The 8,057-nt window shown below is 36.2% G+C and overlaps 1 long non-coding RNA gene across 1 annotated transcript; it reads right to left on the bottom strand.

Moving 5' to 3' along the window:
* Positions 1-145: 145 nt before the first annotated feature.
* On the bottom strand, positions 146-1,515 carry LOC133548784 (uncharacterized). Its single transcript, XR_009805963.1, has 3 exons — positions 1,439-1,515; positions 1,259-1,319; positions 146-366 (listed from the first exon to the last, which is right to left on the bottom strand). It is a non-coding gene; the product is annotated as an uncharacterized LOC133548784 (long non-coding RNA).
* Between the last annotated feature and the right edge of the window lie 6,542 nt (positions 1,516-8,057).

Below are 8,057 nucleotides of genomic sequence, written 5' to 3'. Positions count from 1 at the left end.
TGAGATTTGTGGGGACACAAAAGTGCTCCAAGGCAGCACTCTGAAAGTTTACTTCTTTTTTTTTACATGCAGATGTTATAGGGTAAAGGAACTAAAATGAAAGCAAAGGAGACAACTTCAAAGAGTTCTCATCTTTACTCTCTAGTGTAGGGCTGTGGTGCAACTGTGCATCGTACTGTCAATTAACATAGACTACTGTCCATCAACATCATCAGAAAAACATTCATGCGATACAACATTGTAAATAAACATAAATGAACTGTAATAATCTCCAGCCTCTCCTTCTTTACTTCCTCCTGCCTCTCTTCCTCTAACTTCTCTGGCCTCTCCTCCTCAATCTCCTCCAGCCTCTCTGCTGTCTGTCACCTAACAAAAAAATATGTTGATGCATAACAGATACATTAGGGACAATGACCATAGAGCTTGATGGTACAGTTACTGCCTGAGCAAAAAGGCTTTTACTAAATATGAATATTACTTAATAATAATTAAGTATATTTTATAATTGTAAAATCACATGATCATCTAGTGAGATTTTATTGTAATTCCACCAAAAATTTTGGTTCATTAGTATTTTGAAACCGTTGCTCACTTCTACACAAATACATGAAACTAAAAAAGTAATTTAAAAAATAGAACGGAAAGGTTAAAACCGGCGATCTGATTGGCTGTTAACCGTGGTTTAAATATTGAGCACGGCTACTATTCTAAAGCGTTATCACAGCGCAGGCTATCACTCCGCCTCAGGCACGTATGACTGCTATGAATGGAAGTTGTTGTCATGTATCCATGACAACGGACTGTTGCAGTCCGTAGTAAAAAACAGCTGATGTTTTTATGATGTTAAAAAATGGAGACTAAAGTAGTTGAATTCACATGTTTAAGGTTAACTTTCACCTCCGGGGAGGGTTAACAATGGTAGAGGGGACTGAGCATTGACTTTCACCTGACAAAAAGCGGAGGAAAAGACGAGATGCAGTGCTAATTTGGAGCTAAAGCCTGGATAGGTGTGACTATTTTTTCCACAGTGAGGCTATTTCAATGGATAATATGTATTTCTGGTCGAATAAAACTACATTAAATTGATTGAGTATTCCTATTTCACATTGCCTTTATTGGTAACCGTTTCATAAAAGCAATATATCACTCCAGTCCATGATATATGCTCATTATAGCACTCTAAGGGGCGTGACTGGAGTGATATATTGTTGAATTATTCAATATTGTTGAGCCTCTATACACCCTTGAAGTAACTTACAGTTTGACTCCTAAAGAAGTCTCTTATATCCACTTTTCTTTTCATTGACATCCTTCAAAACCTACAGCACACACGCACGCAAACAGACACAAACACAATGTAAATCACACTACTGATATTAAAATCCATCTAGCTACCGTGTGCCAGGAACAACAAATGCCGAACATGTTGACAACTTACACTGACAGTTGCACTGCCTCTCGTCTAGCAACTAGCATGTAAGCTAGCTTTTACAAGCAGAAGGAGTGACAGCGGGGACAGCCAATCACACATAAGTTAGCATGAAACCGGCAACCAATCAGGGAGCGATATTTAGGTTAGAGGCGGGACTTTTAGCAGAGACCGACATTTAACCCTTTCTGTGCCGTAATCATTGACTAAACATTACGGGCAGCGCTTGTATTGATAGTGACTAGACAGTAGCGGCTGAATATTGGTAGGGACGTGTCCCTAGCGTCCCTACCCAATTCTACGCCCTTGTATATATATATATATATATATATATTTATATATATATATATATATATATATATATATATATATATATATATATATATATATATATATATATATACATACATATATATATTTGATATTATTTATTATTATGTTATTATTTTTTTTATATTTATATTTTTAGAAATATATTTCACAATAATTGTTTTAACTTATATAATCAATGTACTTGTAACAACAGAAGGTCATATGGGAAAAGAGTCAAATGTCCTCATATACAATATACTGTAGATTACACACAATAATATAGCAGTTACATCTTATTGGAAGTTTTGTTTTTTTACATCTTTACTAATAATTATTCATTACTCATTGTACATTATTTCAGTTGCAAAGTTTCTGATAAGAATAGCTCAATGCACATTGATATTATTAGTCATGATTTCATGGTTGTACATTTTGGGTCACCAAAGGTTAAAATAATATTTACTGCAGTTCTTGTTATTTTTATACAATATTTTCAGACATAAGGCCATTATGTAAAGGAAAATTGTTTGAGTGTAAACCATTTTTGTGCATAAACTACAGTTTAAATATTACCAGTCATAAAAATAAAGCAAAACAAAAAACGCTCACCTCTACTTTCATTTAGTCAAAGTAGCTCTAATAGTGATGAAAGTTAGAGACCCATGGTCAGTACGGTAAACATCGCTGAAACAAAGCAAAGATATTGATGCTTGAACTCAGTCCATCCTCTACGAATTAGTGGGTTAAATGTTGTAATAACGTTCTATAAATACGTTTTCCATGCCAGAGTTGTACTGAGGTGAAAAGATAACCTGCCGCAGATTTGCATTGTAGGCCGTAAGAATTCTTACTTAGGCTGCAAGGTCGAGGTGCCTGCATACAACAAGCGGGCTCGCACTTACCCCTCCAAACCCTTCAGAGAAACTTAACATACACCTCTCACAAAATTTCCAAAGCACCAATGTTAAATCCGCCAAAAGAAAGAAGCAAACTGAGGAGTGTTGTAAATGTGCACAACAAAAGTGATCAGTTTCAGCTCCAATACCATTCCAATCGCCATTGTTTACTATACTATACAGGATGCTAAATGGCTAAATTAAAAGTGTTAATTTAATTTTAGGTCTTGGGGCGCATGGAGGAAAATCTATTCTTACGTAGGCCCGACTGGTAAAATCATGGCATGATAACTCAAAAATAAACACTTCAGATTGTTTTCTTTGTTTTACTTTAGTCCAAAAATAGAACCATCATATTCTGAAAATGTACAAATCACAAATAATCATACTGACAAAACACTTAAAATTAGCTGAAAATAAGTGCACTTTCAAAAACACAACAAAGTATATAATTAAAATGTGTCTCAGTGAATCTACAAAGCCATTCAACTCAAAAGCCACAGCCATTCTGGGTTTCAACAAAATATTAAGTATATAATAAATAATAAATATTCAAGGTATAAACTATGGTACGTCCACCTTTTGTTTAGAATACAAAAATTATTTAGCAGAAAAATCAATTTTTACAGTTTTTTTGGTTTAACAAAAACAAAAATTAATAAAGTGTATGAAAATCCAAAATAAGAATTAAAACAGCGAGTGAAAAAACATTTTCTGTATTCCTCGTTCGGATATAAGTTTGGATATATGATAAATTCCACGTGTCCAGTGTCTCTTTTTCATACCCTGGTCTGTGAGTGACCCGAAGCAACAACAGAAGAAGACCGACGTTTGCTAAGCTAATTTTGGAGGTTTCGGGTTAGAATCATATATTTTGGTACTTGATTTATGTTAACTTTTAAGGTGCTAATGTTTGCATGTACACATGCTATCTTTTTAGGCAAAGTTTGCATGTATAAGTCTCAAAGCCATATATTTTTATACTCCATGTATGCTTACTGTTAGCGTGCTAACATTGGCTTTTTTTTTTTTTTAGCTGTTTTTAAAAAGCATACACCTCAGAGTGTCACACTTGCGGAGTTGCATGTTTCTGGTAGTTGTCTTTATTTTATGATGCAATGAAAATGGCAAGAATGCAGCTTTTGCAAGTAAAATATTTTTTTAATTCAGAAGTAGGTAAACCCAACAAAAAACACTCTCATTCAGGGTAGTGCGCAAAAACAAAACACACGTGCACCTTGGAGCGCACAAAAGACTGGGGGACTCTAAACTAAAGGTTAAGAGACTTATGAGACTCATATTTTGGTACTTGACACGTGCTAAATGTAAGCATGCTAATGTTAGCATGTAAGCATGCTAGATTTTTTTAGGCTAATTTTATAGGTATATATGTTTTTATACTTGATACATGCTTAATGTTAGAATGTTACCATGTTAGCATTTTTTTAGTTTTTAGCTATTTCCGAAGGTATACACCTCCGAGTCATATACAGGGAACACTTTGAGTTACATTGTGTTGTTTAAGTGTCCTCTTTATTTGTTTTTAGCAGTGTATTTTGGTTAAAGAGGGTGCTTGCAACATTTACATATACGTCCAGAGGACGCTAACTTTCCAAAGTATTTTACAGAGTATATCACAACCTTTTTCAGCTTTTGGTACGTAATGACATAACTATGTACATACGTAACTCATGCACACGCACTAGCTTTTGGTGTTGTTAGCTAATATTTTATTAGCAATTTGCAAAGCTAGCATTAGCTGGTATTGAATGTATATTCTATTACAACAACGACATGACTGCAAATTGTTCGCTGCTTCTTTTGGACTGCTTTTCGTACGTGTTGACGAGACCGAGTGGGTGACCGCCTTAAACCCAAATTTTTATTACATAAACTTTGAAATTGTGAAATATATACCATATTTTTTGGAGTATAAGTCGCTCCGAAGTCGCACCTGCCGAAAATGCATAATAAAGAAGGAAAAAAACATATATAAGTCACACTGGAGTATAAGTCGCATTTTTTGGGGAAATTTATTTGATAAAACCCAACACCAAAAATAGACATTTGAAAGGCAATTTAAAATAAATAAAGAATAGTGAACAACAGGCTGAATAAGTGTACGTTATATGACGCATAAATAACCAACTGAGAAGGTGCCTGGTATGTTAACGTAACATATTATGGTAAGAGTCATTCAAAAAACTTTATAGAACATGCTATACAGTTACCAAACAATCTGTCACTCCTAATAGCTAAATCCGATGAAATCTTATACGTCTAGTCTCTTACGTGAATGAGCTAAATAATATTATTCGATATTTTACGGTAATGTGTTAATAATTTCACACATCAGTCGCTCCTGAGTATAAGTCGCACCCCCGGCCAAACTATGAAAAAACACTGCGACTTATAGTCCGAAAAATACAGTACACAATTGTCAAACAGGTGTTCTCTTATACCACTATTTGTAACATAAGCTTCTTGTGATATTTTATGCTGTGAAAAATGTTACTTTGAGAAAGTTGCGAAGAACGCCTTTAACTTGAAGCACGGAACCTGTTAAGTTTTTGATACCTTACGCCAGTGGTCCCCAACCTTTTTGTATCCGCGGACCGTCCATCCATCATCTTCCGCTTATCTGAGGTCGGGTCGCGGGGGCAACAGCCTAAGCAGGGAAACCCAGACTTCCCTCTCCCCAGCCACTTCGTCTAGCTCTTCCCGGGGGATCCCGAGGCGTTCCCAGGCCAGCCGGGAGACATAGTCTTCCCAACGTGTCCTGGGGTCAACGCTTAATAATTTGTCCCGCGGCCCGGGGGGGGGGGGGAATCCTTTGTCATGAAAAAGGGAGGTGTTTCTGGTTGGTGAACTAATTGTAAGTGTATATTGTGTTTTTTATGTTGTTTTAATAAAAAAAATAAAAAAATAAAAACGTTTTTTTATTATTTTTTTTAAATAAAAATGAATAAAAAATTCTTCTGCGGCCGGGTACCAATCGGGCTACGGCCCGGTACCAGGCCGCGGCCCGGTGGTTGGGGACCACTGCCTTACGCTATATATTCAGCATGCTAACTGTTAGCATTTTAGTTTGGTGTTTCAGCATCAACCTACAATTTCTATGTGATATACATTTATTTTTCTAGGTGGTAAATTGATTTTTCGCAAAGTATGAATTCTCAATTGTAAATGAGATATTCTCACAGATAAAGCATAACAAAGACATGTTTGTGTCTAAATAGCACCCACATAATCCCCCTTCACAAGCCGAAAATCTCGAGGCGTGAAAATAATATTTTAACTGAAATGGGGCCGAAAACTAAATTTTGTATAGGGCCCACAATTATTCACGGTCAGGAGTGGGATGAAACCAAGTCACTACAAGCCTGATTCATGTTTCATTATTTTTTTTCTTCATTTAACATTATCATAAAACACAATCCTGCTGTCGTGAAAATAAATCATCAGCCGAAACGTGACATCTTTGTTACAATCTTTGTGAGTCTGAATATGAACTGGGATGTATGTATGCATGGAGCCAATAATGTGCAGCCTTTGCCAATTAGCGCCGGCCGGGTTGCTATGTCGCCATGGTCATTTGAGGAACACATCAATGGGACTTGAAAAGGTTCCTCTGTGATCAGACCTTCTGACATATAAGTAGAATAAAAGGGAGAAAAGGGGGGGTGGGGGGGGACACTGTTGTGCAGAAACGACATCCACAATATTTATAGTGCCCCTTGCACAAGACAAGAATAGACTGAAAAATACATTGCACGTCTAAAAATCAGTCGACAACAACCCAAACCTTACATTTAAGGCATAGTAATGAAGTCCTCCAAACATGTGTGTAATAGAGGCACATTTATTATTGTATCATTCAGGTGTCGTATATGCAATTGGATGTTCTGTTTATGTAAGTGTGTGTGTGTGTGTGTGTGTGTGTGTGTGTGTGTGTGTGTGCAATCCGCAAAACTTTGCAGATTGCAATGATGATGATCCCAGCAGCAATTACAGTACCGGACCAAACTCATATTTCCTTCCAAAGAGAGGTCCACCCCACAATAATGTGAAAGAAGCAGCAGACACAATAGGCGGTGATTACCAAGCATAGCCTATTAGTGGGCCACGACTATGGCTATTGAAAGGAGAAAAGAATGGCTTCACCTCCACTTTCATTTCATGCGGTCCACCATCAAAAGCTTTGTTGACGGCTCATTCAGGCCCTCAATTTTGGGAGGAAAAAAAAAATCTATCAGAAACATCTTGCAGCATCAAAGTGCATCCAGGAATGCATTTCTCATTTATTTTTCTCTTAATGCTCTTATCCAAGTCCCTTCAGACGGGACTTGTTGCGCCCTGTTCCAAATGTCAGGTGCATATTGGCTCTGATCGCCCTTGGAGTGTTGGGATGATAGCACATATACATACAGCTGCCAGGTATGTGAAGGGCTCGGAAATGGAGGCTCTCCAAGGTCTCCATTGAGACGCACTGTTAGCCATCATCATCATCCCAGGGTGTCATCACCGGAGGGCTCCACAAGTCATTTTGAAACATGTTTAAATGACCACAGGAAATGAAATGTTGCAAGCTATTATCAGCTGCCGCTGCTGCTGGAGGACAGACGCCGACGCTGTAGTGATGAGCTTAAACACTTTGGAGTTGGTTTTGCACAAATCATTTATCTTTTTAAGAGAGGGAGCGCACTTGTGTGGATGGGAGACATGTGTGTGTGTGTGTGTGTGTGTGTGTGCACATCTATGGGTTTTCATTGTGAGAAGTAAATACCTCTAAACACTACAAATTGTTTCATTTCAGCTCAACTAAGACTATAATCAATTATTGTTCTTTTGCTGATTAGATTGTGAAACAATACTTTATCATAGGTTTTGATATTGTTTCTAATTGTATTAAATTTGGAATTTTGTATATAAACAAAAATACATTTTAAAAATATTTTGCTCAGTGTATGGTGACTCTATAGACTAAATCAACCTTTCAAGTATATATTCAAAAGCACATGCAAGTGTAGATACTGAAAAGTGTTGCATAAATCCCAGCAATCTAATGTTGATCTCATGATAAGCCGCCCTAGTTGCTCGATTATTCAGAACAACATTACATGAAAATGTACTGTTTTTCACATTAAGATGTTAATATGTTATATTATTTCTTTGAATATTAATGATGGGTGTAAAATGTTGATTTTTAGCAGAAAAGGTTTTACTCAATAGATTCATCAATTCTATTTACTTTTTGTTCACTATTGTTAATAGTAGTAGTAGTAGTTTCACTATTTACATGTAATACATATGTGATAAATAGTATTGACTTTTTGCTCATTATTATTTGTATAGTCACAGTATTAATATTATTATTTACATGTAACATATAATGTCTCTTAATAAAACAAAATATACTG

The sequence above is a fragment of the Nerophis ophidion genome, linkage group LG03 (genome assembly GCF_033978795.1).
Source record: "Nerophis ophidion isolate RoL-2023_Sa linkage group LG03, RoL_Noph_v1.0, whole genome shotgun sequence".
Classification (NCBI taxonomy): domain Eukaryota; kingdom Metazoa; phylum Chordata; class Actinopteri; order Syngnathiformes; family Syngnathidae; genus Nerophis; species Nerophis ophidion.
The sequence above is the reverse complement of the archived record's forward strand: the minus strand, read 5'-3'. Positions and strand labels throughout refer to the sequence as shown.